The sequence below is a fragment of the Octopus bimaculoides genome, chromosome 1, assembly GCF_046866305.1.
Source record: "Octopus bimaculoides isolate indiv1 chromosome 1, ASM4686630v1, whole genome shotgun sequence".
In the NCBI taxonomy this organism is placed as follows: Eukaryota; Metazoa; Mollusca; class Cephalopoda; order Octopoda; family Octopodidae; genus Octopus; species Octopus bimaculoides.
In genome coordinates this window covers 170787210-170802940 of record NC_142928.1, presented here as the reverse complement: position 1 = coordinate 170802940, position 15731 = coordinate 170787210, and the positions used below count along the sequence as shown (strand labels likewise).

The 15731-nt window shown below is 34.2% G+C and overlaps 1 protein-coding gene across 12 annotated transcripts in view; it reads left to right on the top strand.

Moving 5' to 3' along the window:
* Nucleotides 1–15731, top strand: part of LOC106870663 (uncharacterized) — a 1027926-nt gene that overhangs the window by 674450 nt on the left and 337745 nt on the right. For all 12 annotated transcript variants that reach the window (XM_089362728.1, XM_089362748.1, XM_089362724.1 and 9 more), the window contains one exon: nt 968–1000. The gene's annotated coding sequence lies outside the window, so the exon portion shown is untranslated. The remainder of the gene's footprint in view (nt 1–967; nt 1001–15731) is intronic.

Here is a 15731-nt window from a genome sequence, read left to right as displayed (position 1 = left end):
TATTAGAATTTTATAGGCCTTAAATACTAGTGAGTGAAGTAATAGATGTTCCAGAGAAATCTACAAAATGACTTATATGTTTGTGATTGTGAATGTAAAGAGGATAGCTGTAAGGCTTTTATAAACTTTCGATGAATAGTAGTTTTGAACATTAGACTAGCAAACTATATTTAACCATAATAAATAAGAGTCGAGGGGTTACTTCGAAGACTTGACGCTGTTATCAAAGAATAGCTTGTGTAATTACGTTAGATAGGATAGAAGAGCTTATAGTTTGAACAAAATGAAGCATTGGAAATTAGATTTTAATTATTCTTTTTATTGAAAATGCTATATAATACAGGTTGTGTGTAGAAATGTCTGTTTTAAATAAAGCAAATATTTATTTATCTGTTGGTTTAGGTACTTATAAATTAGAAGTTCTGTGGGTAACTGCTCTTTTTTTAGACTCTCTGTTACATGTTTCAGTCCAGTCATTCGATTGCGGTCATGCTGGAGCACTGCATGAAATTGTCTTAGTCGAAGAAATCGACCTCGGGTCTTCTTCTTTGTAAGCCCAGTACTTTTTCTATCAATTTCTTTTCCTACGTTACGGGGACGTAAACATACCAACATCGGTTGCGAATCGGCGTTGGGGGGGGGAGGAACACAGACACAAATACATAAGCACACAGACACAAACACACACGCACGTCTTTTTTTTAGTTTCAGTCAACCAGATCCACTCACAAGGCTTTGGTCGGCCCGACGCTATAGTAAGAAACACTTGCCCAAGGTGTCACGCAGTGGAACTGAACCCAGAAACCATGTGGTCGGAAAGAAGGCTTCTTACCACATACTCACGCCTGCCCCTACTCGATATAAAATTCCTTTTTTCCTTTAGTACGGAGATTTTTATCATCATGTTTAAAATACTCGTTGAATCTTGTCTATTCACTTACTGACAGGTATATTTTATTATTCACAGATGATGGCGTGAAGTTGAAGCAGTTTGAAAATCGTAAGTAGACCTAAATTTATTTAATATGTGCGATTATATACCTATGAGTGTGTGTGCCATATATATATATATATATATATATATATATATATATATATATATATATGTGTGTGTGTGTGGTGTATATATATATGTATGTTTATATATATATATGTGTGTGTATATATACATATGTATATATATATATATGTATATATATATTTGTGTATATATATGTGTGTATATCTACCTATATATATATATATATATATATATATATATATATATATATATGCATATATATATATGTAATTATATATGCACATATATATGTATATGTATATATATATATATATATATATATATATATATATATATATATTTATATGTATATATATGTATATATATATGTATGTTTATATATATATATATATATATATATATTATATATTATATATATATATATATACATATATATATATATATACATATATATATATACAGTAGAGGCGCAATGCCCAGTGGACTCGCGGTATTATGGACCGTATCAAGTATTAGGATCGCGGTTTCGTTTGTCAGTGTTTATTGAGCGAAACCACGTAAAGCTCCACGAGGCTCCGGCAGGGGGGTGTTGGCAAACCTTGTTGTATTCTTTCACCACAAATTTCTCTTACTCTTCCTTCCTGTTTCTGTTGTACCTGTATTTCAAAGGGTCAGCCTTATAACAGTCTGTGTCAAGCTGAATCTCCCCGAGAACTACGTTAAGGCTACGTTAGGTGCTCCAGTTGATCGGATTAACTGGGACACTCGTCGTCATAACCGACGGAGTGTCGGTCATATATGTATATATATTGTATATGTATATATGTATAAATATATATCAATGCATATATTTATATATATATATTATACATGTATATATATATATATATGTGTGTATATATACGTATAAATATATATATGTATGTATATGCATATATATGTAAATATATATAAGTATATTGATTTTCGATCGATTTATTTTGAATTTAATTTGAATCGATTTGATTTTTATTTTATTTTCTATTTGAAAATGTGGTTATGAAACAGGTGTAGTCGTTTTATTATTTTAATATTTATTACTTTGTTTTTTTTATTATGGGTCTTTTTAGTACATTTACTTATTAAATTTTTCTGTATGTGCTTGTGGATTTTCATGGATGAATTCAATAATTGTGTTTTTTTTTCTCTAAATTATATATATATATATATATATATATATATATATATACGCATATATATATACACACATAAATGTCGAACAACGAGAATAGATGCTCAACACTGCATGGGGGGGGGGGGGGAAGAATAAATTATGCATGTATGTGTGCATGTATGTATACACTTACAGACGCCTATAGACGAGTGTACATATATATTTGTGTTGTGTGTGTGTATTTATATATCTGTATATAGATGCTCATATGTACACTTACACACCCTCATTCCTAAGAAAAGATTTGAAACAATATACTTGATACGGTCCATAAATTTTAGCATCATTTTTCTCCTAGTAAAATTAAAACTTTGAACAACAAAATTAAGAGCATATTAGATTTCATTCCCTGAATTCTAATAACATCAAAATATGTCAGTAGATTTGACCTCGACTACTATCAAGGGTCGCAAAATTAGATATGCATGAAATTTATCTGTGAAATTAATTCTAATTTTGGGAAAATTATCTCACTTTTAATTTGAGATTCACTAACATTTATTAATAGTTCTGTTTTTCTTTGTTTTCTTCTTCACCTAAGGGGGGAAATTTGAATTCGTTATGAAATATTTTTGCATACATCATTCAGTAGATCACCAGTCACCTAAAGTACATACTTATGTGTGTGCATGTGTATGTGTCGTGCACGTGTGTGTGTAACTCTGCGTGAGTGCGTGTGCATAAATGTGTTTGTACTTGTGTACGTGTGTTGTTTTTTCGACAATTTTCATTAAGCTTTTATTTATCTACCCTACTAATCATTTCAATATCACGTGAATTCTAATATATAGTTTATGTAAACACACTTATGTTGTATGTACTACTGTCTCTCTCACTCCTTTTCTTTCTCTTTCTTTCCATTTCTCTCTCTCTCTCTCTCTCCCTCTCTCTCTCTCTCTCTCTCTCTCTCTCTCTCTCTCTCTTTCTCACACACACTCTCTCACACCCTCGTCTTTTTCTATTTCTCTGTGAGTGCTGATGTGCATGATCTTTGAGTGGAAGTATGCGATGTAATTTAGTTTTCTGTTTGCTTTGCACTTGATTCTTGACGGTTTGAAAAGTGCATTACGCAGATAGTCCTCTTTTTCATATCGTTAATTTCATTACAGTGACTTTAATTACTCTAGTTCTTTGGTGCTTGTCATAATTCGTTTTGCTATTGTTCGTTGGTGTTATTTTTGTTGTCGTACAAAAACCATTCTAATTCTATAATTGTTGTTGTTTTAGATTGGTATTGATCAAAACCAATGGGATCAGGCGTTCCGATCTTGCTTATTCAGCTTTCTACTTTTGCAGTTTTTCATCACCTAGGTCCACATTAGTAGTTCTCAACAATTCTTTGCCTGCAGAGTATTTGATTCCTATTTTACTCTACTGGACCTTTATATACATATTCTTTATTTGTGAATTAAGGCTACCATTGGTTTCATGTTAAGAAGAGTAGGAAAACATCCTAGTGTCTTAAATTTTTTTTTAAACCGATCACATGGAGAAAGGTCTTCGCGTCCACTTTGGAAAACAGTTTCGTTTCATTCACGGGATTTCTCGTAAATTCGCGTATATGAAACAAGAAATGAAATAATGAAACAATGAAACGAGAACTCCTCGTGAACGAAACAAACTGTTTCCATGTGTATATATAATGTATATATATATATATATATATATATATATATATATTATATGTGTGTGTGTGTGTGTGTGTGTGTGTGTGTGTGTGTGTGTGTGTGTGTGTGTGTGTGTGTTTGTGTGTGTGTGTGTGTTTGTGTGTGTGTGTGTAGTACATAAATATATACATATAATGTATATATATATATATATATATATATAATGTGCATAATATATATATATATATAATATATATAATATACATATATAATGTTATATACATAATGTATATAAATATATGTTGCTCCAACATCACGACAGTCCAATAACTGAAACTAGTAATGGGTAAAGGAGTAAAGGGATAAAGGGATATAACGTATATGAATATATTTATACTATAATTGCGCTATTCACATCTCTGTGTGTGTGTGTCTGTGTCACAATTTTGTTACCAAACTCCCCCGTAACCACTGGACCGATTCCGACCCAACTTGGCGTGAGTAACCGTGGGTACGAGGAGAGTGTCAACATCTGTATGGGATTCACGAAAATTAACCGGGTCCGTTTCCAGTCTGGTAAAATCTGACAAAACGAATAACCCCCTCTCTCATTATTCAGTGACACTTCTACTATTCCTCATGCTTACAAGCTCTTTCTCTTACTGAGAACTGTAGTGTGAGGAAAGGTAATTGACGAATTGCAGAGAATGTTACCTCTCATACTCACTCTCGCTTAATCGGTTGCGCGCTTTTCTATGTCTCCTTCAGTGTTACTTTGGTATTTCTCTCACATATGTATATATATTACGTATTTAAATCTTTCATACAATGTTACCCTCTCATAACTCTCTCTATCTCTCTCTCTCTCCTCTCTCTCTCTCTCTCTCTCTCTTACTCTCTCTCTCTCTCTCTCTCTCTCTATCTCTCTCTCTCTCTCTCTCTCTCTCTCTCTCTCTCTCTCTCTCTCTCTCTCTCTCTCTAATACATACACATATTTACTACTTCTCTTCATTGTCTCTTAACCGGCTCCGTTCTTTCAAATGTTTCTATCGGTGTCATTTTGAAAAAAAATGTTATTAGTCTTCGATGGAAATCACAATTACACCATACTCGATAAACACTATCTTAAAGTGCGATTTTTATGCGATTTTTATGCGAATTTGACCATGAAAATGTTGAGTATTTCTTAAGATATTAATAAAATTTGTCGGGCTTATTTTCATGCCGTCGGCCGTCGGAGCTATTCTTATGTTTCTTTATGTCGTTGCGTGTATGAATATGTTATTGAATGTGCTGTCATTTGATATTTTACGCATGCGTAGAATTCTAAAATAGCAGATATAAAAAGTATGAAAATTTCGGAAACTTTACGCTTTCGACAGCATGAAAATAGGTTCGACTAATTTTATTATTATCTTTAAAAATACTAAATTTCTGACATTTTTATGGTCAAATTAGTTTAGAGCAATTCAACAACATAAAAATCACACTTTAGAATGGTGTTTAGTGATAGTCGTGTAATTTATAATAATAAATGCAAAAGTGAAAATCAGTGTGTCACTGTGTCATACTTTTCGACTTTACTCCTCCGACCCCCTCTCTCACTATTCAATGACACTTCTACTATCGCTCATGCTTTACCCCTGTCTTACTATTCAATCACTCTTCTACTGATCTTCATTCTTGTTTTTTTTTTTCCTTCTAACATTTTGAAAAATTATTTCCCTAAATATTATAACTATTTCCAAAAGTAATTTCCAAAATTAACATTACTAGTAGTAGTAGTAGTAGTAGTAACAATAATAATTCTTGCTACTGGAGACTCAAGGCCTCAAATTTTGCGGGGAGGGGACCAGTTGATTACATCAACCTCAATGTTTCACTGGTACTTGATTTATCGACGCCGAACAGATGAAAGGCAAAGATGACCTCGGCGGAATTTGAACTCAGAAATTAGCGACAAGTGAAATACCGCTAAGCATTTTGTTCGGTGTGCTAACGATTCTGTCAGCTCGCCGCCTTAATAGTAATAATAATAATAATAATAATAATAATAATAATAATAATAATAATAATAATAATAATAATACGAGCCAGTCCCCTAATACTACCCTAAACTTTAACTCGTCCATAAATAGTACAACATAGAGCAGTAGGACAACCATCCGTCAAATGTAAATAATGTAAATATTGTGAATATTCTCTGTGGCCACACCTAACCTAGAATTAATCTAATTAATAGATATAAATTCCTCCCCCCCTCCACGTTACCAAAACCTTAACGCCTGACCTCTCACTCCGAACCGACACTTACGAAGAATAATACTGTCATCTTGTCTTTATTTTTAATTTTGATTTTGATTTTGATTTTTGATTTTACTTTACATTTATTGTCTTTACTTTCGCTTACCCACACCTATCCCATTTCTTTATTTTCCTCTCTTTCTCCTCTCTCTTCTACCCACTCATTCCCAACCCATTTTTGTATATTTTGATGTATGTCTTTCTCACTCTATACACCCACGTAGACCTTTTATATACTAGCTTACCACTTAATCCATTATTTCAATATGAACGCATCATTCAAAGTACCGCCAAAATACTACCTGGATTAACCTGGGATTATACCTTAGGGCTTATACCTTCAAGGAAATACGGACCAACCTCCATATCCTATGGAAAACGATGAACTGTGAACTTTATTTTCCTGCGAGTATTCTTCTATCTACTTCTACTCTTTATTCTTCTATTTTATTCCTTATAAACTATGAATTTCCCTGTCTAGAACTTCCATACTTACTCACCTTGCCTCTGACGACAGAATACCCAGTATATGAACATACTAGCCTATCACTTGGGATATCCTAGAAACAGCTGTAAGACTTCAAATTAACCTCACTTAAAATATTCTAAACGACTTGGGATACTCGTTCTGCCTTAGGTTTTATTCTCCTTTTTCCTCTAATTTAATATATAACTGCTAGCATGCAAGCCTCATACGGATCCTTAGCTCTAGTCTCAGCCATGAACTTGGAACCTAACGGATGACCAATTATAGCACTTACTCAGCATACCTATTCGTTTAGTTCATCAGTGAGTAAAACCCTTCATATTCTATATATGTGTGTTTGTGTATGTATGTACGTATGTGTGTATGTCTGTGTTTAACTTCCCGCCATCGCTTGAAAACCAATGCTGGTGTGTTTATGTCCTCGTTACTTAGAGTTTCGGCAAGAGAGACTCATAGAAAGACTTAGAAAGAATGTGTCCCGGGCTCGATTTTTCGACTGAAACCCTTTAAGGTGGTGCTCCAGCAAGTCCACAGTGAAATGAATGAAACGACTAAAAGAATATAAGAATACTGTATTTTTCAATTAAACATTATTAACAATTATATAGAAAATTTGAATATGTTGTGCATAATAGAAGTATAACTTAATTTATTGCGCATAAACTTAAACAAAATTTTATATGCACCCACACCACACTCGGGTCATATAAATCCTCGTTGACAGGTACTCTTGCCAGATCGCTAGGTTATGGGAACGTAAACAACCCAACACCAGTTGACAAGCGGTATAGGTATAAGCACAAAAACATGCTCACACATACGTTTGCCTCCTGAGTTTAATGATTGCTTTTACTGGTATTATTGAAATTTTTGCTGGCCTTTGAGACTTCTGCACTGCCCTCTGTTGTTGATAATATTTTTTATTCGCGTATTGAGTAGGCTTTTAGCCCCAGTTCAAATCTGATGAATTAGACATGCCCTAAAGTATCATAACTATGATTATCTTATCATTTTGCAAATTCACGACTACACTGGTCAATGTTTTCCTTCGTTGCGTTTTCGTTTTGATTTTCCTTAACGTAAGAAGCGATAGCTTTGATTTTTTTAAATTATTTGTTTCAAGCTGGGACACAGCTTTGAAGGGTGTAGTCCAAAAACATGGTCTCAGTATATATATTTGGAGTGTAGTACTCATTTTATCCGTTTCTTTCGCTGAATCTCTAAGCTACGGGGATGTAAACTACCAACACCGTTGTCGAGCAATGGTGAATTGGAAACAAACAAAAAGGCACAGGTATACAGATAGACACATACAGACACACATACATACACATATACATACGCACACACACATACACAAGCTCTCTCACATGTACGACAGGATTCCATACAGCCTCTATCAACAAAATTCACAAATTCAATCACAAAGTGATGGTCGGCCCGAGTTACAGTAGAAGGCAGTCACTCAAGTAAAGTGGAACTGAACCAGAAAGAAATCATGATTGCAAAGCGAGCTTCTTGATCACACAACTGACTTATTTCTAGCAAGTCTATGGAACCCACATATGTTCACTGAAGCTACGTTAGGTGTCATGTTTATGAAGATAATGGTTATGTTGTTTGCTATGCATATTGTTGGTGTCTATCATAGTATTGCAGATGTTGCATTAGTCGTCGTTGTCGTTGTCGGTATAGAAATTGTTGCTGTTTAAACCAAAATCAACTTTAGTATAAGCAGATCTATAATCATAGATATTCCAATGATGGCTATTCCACTGATGGGTATCTAAAACTGCATTGACCAAGGTGTGATTTAAGAGAAAAATCGTCTGCAGTTTTTTGTCACTCACCTCCGTATTGTTAATGTTGTTTCTGTAGTTGTTGCAAATTGTGTTGTTGTTGGTATTATTATTGGTGGCGGCGGTGGTGGTAGTGGTTGTGGTGGCGGTGGTGGTGGTGGTTGTGATTGTAGCGGTGGTGACCTAATACCGGCATTGAAGTTAGTAATAGTAATTTTAGCTTCAAATCTTGGCACATGGCACAAGGAGTGCTACCGATTCTACCAGTTCGTCCGCTTTGCTGTGATAATAATACTGGCTTCCAATTTTAATACCAGGCCAGCAATTTTGGGAGAGGACGTAAGTCGATTACATTGATTCCACTGCTCAATAGGTACTTATTTTATCGACCCCAAAATGATGAAAAGTAAAATCGACTTCGGCGGAATTTGAACTCAGAACATAAAGACGGACGAAATTCCGCTAAACATTTTGTCCAGTGTGCTAACGATTCTGCCAATTGGTGATAGTATTGGGGCTGGTTGTATCAGTGACAGTGGTAGTAATAGTGGTAGTATTTGAGATGGGGCAGGCGTTGATGTTGTTGTTACTTGATGTGTTATAAGTCGTTACTTACTGGCAGTGGCGGTGTTGGTCGTATTGTGGTTTATCGCAGTGTCAGTGGTGGTAAAGGTAGTAGTAGTAGTAGTAGTAGTAGTAGTAGTAGTAGTAGTAGTAGTAGTAGTAGTAGTAGCAGCAGCAGCAGTGGTAGTAGTAGTAGTTGGTAAGACTATTTCATACACTTAGTTGTGGTGGTTAGATTGTAGTAGTAGGAGGTAGAGGTGAATGTGGAGGAGTAATGGTGGTGGTAAGATTATGGTAGTTGTAGCAGTGGTAGTGGCGGCGGTGGTGGAGGTGACGGCGGCGGCTGTGTTCCCTGCAGCAGCATTAGTGGTGGCGATGATGGAGAGATTTTTCTTGTCTGATGCAAATTTTCATAACGTTAAATATCAGATAATATTCTATCCACTACTCAATGTGTCTAATTAATTTAATGGAAAAAATGCTACATAGAAATGGAATTCCTGAGTAGTAATCCTCAAATCTTCATCAGAGAGGAATTAAGGAAAAGCATTCTAAAAGTACACGCGTAACTAGTAAGCAGAACGTAGAAGAAAATAGTTAGATGTGCCGAGCGATGGAGGGAAAAGAGAGAATTACATACAAACGTGTGTGTGTGTATGTGTGTGTTGTTATATTGGGTCATCCCATAAATAATGCGGTTTTTTTAGGCTTCTTTTATATTTCAAAATTAAGATAAAGTTCTTTTTTAATCTAAAATATACTCTTCTTCATATTCTACAATGCTCTTCCACCTATCTGGTAGGCTTGCAAGGCCCCTTTTCCAAAATTGAATTGTCCGGGACGAAAAATATTCCTCCAGTACTGTTCTGACCTTGTGTATAGAATTCATATTTTTCCGTCCAAATGGTTTTGAAGACTGCGGAATAAATGATACTTAGATGTCCGGCGAATATGGGGGGGGGGGCATCGTTTCCCATTGAAACTACACCTGCCTTTGGAAAGTCATCCTCACTGTATGTGGCCCAGCATTATCCTAATGGAAGAACACCTTTCGTCTTGAAACCAAAGATGGTCGTTTTCCTTCTAGCGCTGACTTAAGCCCCTCAAGCTACGCGGAGTAGATCTCCCTTGTTATCGTTTGGTTTGGGTTTAAAAGTTCGAAGTGGACTAAATGTTTCATATCCCACCAAACAGACAATAATACCACACGTTGGTGAAGACCTATAGCCTGGGGTGCATGTGTTTCTCCTTTCCCTACCCACTGTCTTCGGCGCTTGACATTTTTACAGAGAACCCATTTCTCGTCACCAGTCACTATTCGGTCCAAATAAGGTTTATTCGTGAGACATAACAGCAAAGAAGAGCACACATTCACTATTTGCACGTGATGAGACTCGAATAGTTTGTGAGGAATCCATTAACCCAATTTGCTGACTTTTCCGATGGAATAATACAGAGATCATTAACATACAAGAATAACTCGGAGATTCGCAATGCGTTCCATATTTTCTGTGAAGTTGTATTACCTAGTGCTTAGAGGTATAGTGCTCATATTCATAAGGTCATGGATTCAACTCAGGGAATGGATGGATTTTTGTGCCCTTGAGCATGACACTTCATTTCATATAGCTTCCGTCTACTCTTCAGTAATAAGTACCAACATACTGATAGCGCAGCACTCTCTCGTTCCAGCTGCAGCTTCATAATATAAGCCAAAACAAAATCTATCTCCAATAACACCAAGAATATTTAAAACGATCGAAATTTAATGATAAAATATGTGTTGTAATCTCCCGGGCGATTCGTGGTGATTCAAATGTATGGTTGGCACACTCTGAACGTACCATGAGAAAATGTCTCTCAGTGAGTCGACTCAAAACATCGACAATACATGTATGTAAATTAGCTAAATGTTAAATGAACAAAAGGAATAAATGTTTAGAAGCTCTTGTCATGTACCATATAACATTTAATAAATGTGGTGGATCTAAGATACAAAGATTTATGTTTGTGTTTATAAACTTGCACTGTGTATTAAATACTATATTCTGATAAAAATGTTTCTTCTGTTGAAATTTATGGGAGTGTTACAACCAAATCATTAAAATAAGGAAATGAATATTGGAAATTTAAGGATTAATGAGGCCATCATTAACAAGAAACTGAATTTGTTCATCAACAACAAAAACGGCCTGAGACATGGTGATTGGTTAATTCAAACACTACTACTCTAAGCATATCTTCACCTCTTTCCCCAATGTTAGCGTTTCAAAAATAACTGCTTTATTACTTTTAATCTCCACAGAACAAACATAGCTTAATCTTCGTTTTCCTTTTGATGAGGACTTATAAATATGCAAATACGTCGAAAAAGTTAGTGTTGTTCTTGTTTTGCCTTCGGTTTTGCATTTGGTTTCGTGCATTGATATTCCTTTTATAAATACTTTTAAAAAATGATAAAAATAATGCAAATTGGTAGTGTAACCCTGTAAATTTATGTTTGCTCATCTTTTTTAAAATTCTTGTATTGGTGAAGTTTCCTTTGGTTTTAGTCCTATAACACTGTCTTTTGTCATCATTAAAGCATCTTGCATTTATTTCATGAAACACCTCTTTATGCATTTTGCTGGGAATCTTAAGGCTTAAAAAGTAGTTTCCGTTAATATTGAAATTTATTTTATTTCGCTTAATTATTTTCTTTAGTCCAAGCATTTTGTCGCATTTATTTTTATTGCATTTCCTTGTTAACTTGCAAGCATTTATATACTTCTTTTCGTTTCATGATTCTATGACTTGTTTCAAGGCCGGCTTACAAGATAAGGATTTGATTTTCCGTTCCATATTTTTGTGCTATTTTTATAATAAAACATTCTTTATATTTCGATTATTCTCAGTCTAGTCACTCATTATTTCATTCTGTTAGCAATTTTACCAAATCACGTTCTGGCTCTTCTTCTATCAGTCTCTAGTCTGTATCTTTCTTCCATTCCTTTCCCCCGTCTTTCACTTCTATCACATTACAAGGTCTGCTTACTAAATACATTTATATGCTCGTAACGATTATTTTCTGAAAATATTCTAAAGCTATGTGATGCACATGAAACGTAATTTGCCGGATGTGACAAGGCGTCTATCCGGATCGCAACAGGCGTCTATACAAGAAGTGTCAAAAGAGACACATTGAACTTTTATAACCATGTATCAAAACTAAAAACTGAATGTCTGAAGGAGAAAATTATGATGTGTGTCAGAGCCATTTCTCATGCTTGTGTAACGGAATGTGTAGCGTTGTGTGTTTGTATAAAAATGATTTTATGGGTCGTATTATATGCCAAGACGTAAATATGTCATTGCGTTGTAATATGTATGCCATCATATATTACATATTATATTGAAGGGTGTACACAAACACACACGTATATGTATATACATATTTACATGTATCGCGTATTTTTTACTTTATATATGTGTGTACGTATGTGTATGTATGTATGTATGTATGCACCTATCTTTCTATAATCACAAACGTCCTCAGTTTCAAGACAAGAAATCTTTTGAAGCAGTGTAACACTGATAATTCAAATTAGCCATTCGTCTTTATTCGCTAAATACTTGTCTCTCTACAGACATACAAACATACATGCACAGATGCGCAAAGAGAGGCACACAAACAAAAGGTGAGCATTCGCGTTTGTGCGTATGATTATATATATATATATATATATATATGTTAAATATATTGTCTATTGTTTTGTATACAATTATATATTGATTTCTCACATTGGCACAAACCCGATCTTTTTGTTTCGTAATATAAAACAATGATTCGCATTTAAACCTAGTTTGTTAGCAGTTATTTAGCATTGATGAGTTCATAGGTAAAGTTCCCCTGGGATAGTCATTTTACATCAGACCATGTAGTTTATTTAGTTTTGTTTTTCGAACCAGACCAAAAGGCAGCAACTAAAGAAAGTTATAATATTATACCATTATCAAATATATCTATTATATCACACTTCTTTCAAATGCAAATTTGTATCATCACTCTTAGTTTTATTTCTGCTTTTTTTAATATTTTCATAGATATATAGCTTTGTATAGCATTTTTCAGGTTGTTCAGAGAAATAAATAATAAATGCCGAGAAGACACCAGCGCATTACTGTACTAAGACTAGAGATATTACTTACACATTTCACGTGATTCATTTTGACAAACCAGGTCTCGTTCATTGATTGCATAAAATATATTTCCGTGGGTAAATTGAGAAAGCTTCACTAACTATGAATCTGCAAACGCAGATCTAGAATCCTTATTCTATTTCTTCTCTCACTTCAACAGTTTTCCTTTACGAACCAATGAGTTGGATATCTAGGTGATCGTTCGTCATGCTGGAAATATCAACCGAATTTTCTCCAAGTTACACACGGTCCTCTTAAATAAAGATTGATATTTATTAGACAATGTAGTTCTTGTTATACAAAATGATGGGATGTTTACGACTGAAGCACATTTAATCACCGATTACTTTGAAAAAGGGTGAGGATAAATACAAAAATAAGAAGAGAAAAAGACGGCATCATACAACGGTCTTTTCATTGTAAAACCCCTGTGTATTCGCTCGAGCTGCCAAAAGTTGCAGTCAAATTTCCCGCAAAATAAACACTTTACTCTCTTGAAAAATAAGGTTACTTTGAAATATTGTGGTCCAGTGTGCCAGAGAACTGAAAACATGACGAGATGCACATGGCTTAATGAGCTTTGATCAACTGTATGCTATATAAAGGCTTATGTGGAAGCAAAACAACACTAATACCAACAACAAAAGCGGCAGCAGCAACAACAATAGTCTTTACTGCTCTAAAATTAACTTCGCGCCATGCCTCTACTTCTCAGTGTAAAGGCGGAGTGAGTTGGCATAAAATGTGATAACCACAGGTCTCTCTGTCTCTTTCTTTCTCTCTCTCTCCCTCTCTCTCTCTCTCTCTCTCTCTCTCGCTCTCTCTCTCTCTCTCTCACTCCACCTTCCCTCCATCGTGCTTAAATGACAAAATAAAACACTATTAGGTCAACAATATAATAATTCACAATGTTAAAATTACTGGTGTCTGAAACTCCCAGTAAATATGTAGTTTCTAAACGCTCGCTATACAAGTGGTTCCAGCCACCACTCACTGTTTATTCTTAATGGACTTCACATTGAATTCGCCCGTTACATTGATTCTTTTACATGTTTATAATTATTTTTTTATTTGTCATTTTTTTGCCGTGTACTTTTCTATCTTTCTTTGTCCTTATTTGATGTATTTAACAGTTTGCTTTTTGTTTATTTGTTTTTTTCTTTTAGATTTTGACTTTTTCTGAATCGTTATCCGCTTGAGCTGGCTATTTTGTTTTTAATTTCTTTTTCTACATTATCTTTCCCTGCGGTACACGCACATACACACACAGACGTGTGTATATATATATATATATATATATATATATATATATATATATATATATATATATATATGTGTGTGTGTGTGTGTGTGTGTGTTTTACTAATTTTTTTTTGTTTTTTGTCTTTTGCAAATAAACCAATACTTCGACCGAGCTTTAATATCTAATAACAATACTTCATTGGAAGCCACTAACTTTTAACACACATAGTATGTTTGTTGATTGCCTTGCAGCACAGTTGGGAAAGGTTTATTATGTAGTACAGAGCAGATATAAAATGAAACAGTGTCGCAGCCTTTCTTTTAAAACACAAGTAATTGTATTTCAGCCTAGATTCTCTTAGTATCTGGCTTTGTTCCCATCACACTGCTATTCAGCACCCCATCCGATACAAACACATCAGTAGTAGACACCTTTTTGTTCAGTTTTGTGCTGGTTGTTTCTTTTTCTTTCTATTTCATCCTCGCTGGTATAGCTATTTAAAAATGTCTACCTTTTGACGAAGCACAATTTATCGTTATATTTTGGCCTGAATTAGTTAATCCTATTTGGTTGTTTCATTAACTATTCTACTTTGTTGTAAATAGGAAAAAAAATGTTGGTTATATTGGCCAACCGTCGAAAATAAATGAAAGTTCTGGACTGATTTTATAATACGAGCAACAAAATATAGACTGAAATGTTATAAAAAGACCTACTGATAAATTTATTTATTCGAATATCCTTTTCCTATTGTCACGAAGATTAACTTAATCTATGGCCATAACAGAGCAGTTTAAATCTACTAAAGGCTGTCTCTAACAACTTAGATAAAGTTTTTTAAAAAAAGAGAGCCAAAATCAGAAAGAAGATAAACAAACACTAAATGACATTATACTGTGAAAACAGACTGACGAACGTATAATTTCAGAAGGATTAATATTTTCTCTAATTTATACTCTAGTTCCATACATTCACTGAATAACACATAAAAGTTCAGTCAATTTTAAAAGCTTTGAAAGTGGTATCTCGTTTCTTTGACTTTATATATATTTTTTACACAGTTTTTCTTTTCTTACTACTGATATTCTTTTAAATATCAGCGTTTCAACATGAAATACAAACTCATTCTTTTCTTTCGTTTTGAGATAATAAAATAACGTAAAGACGAAGAAGAAAAAGGCCTGAAGGGAGTGAGTGTGAATAGCTAAATTTTCATTAACGTAATCTTCCGCCTGATTTCAGTATTCGGTGTGAAGATAAAAAATAATAATAATCCCTCGTTCTCAATACATTTCCCTGTCGTCTTTAACCATT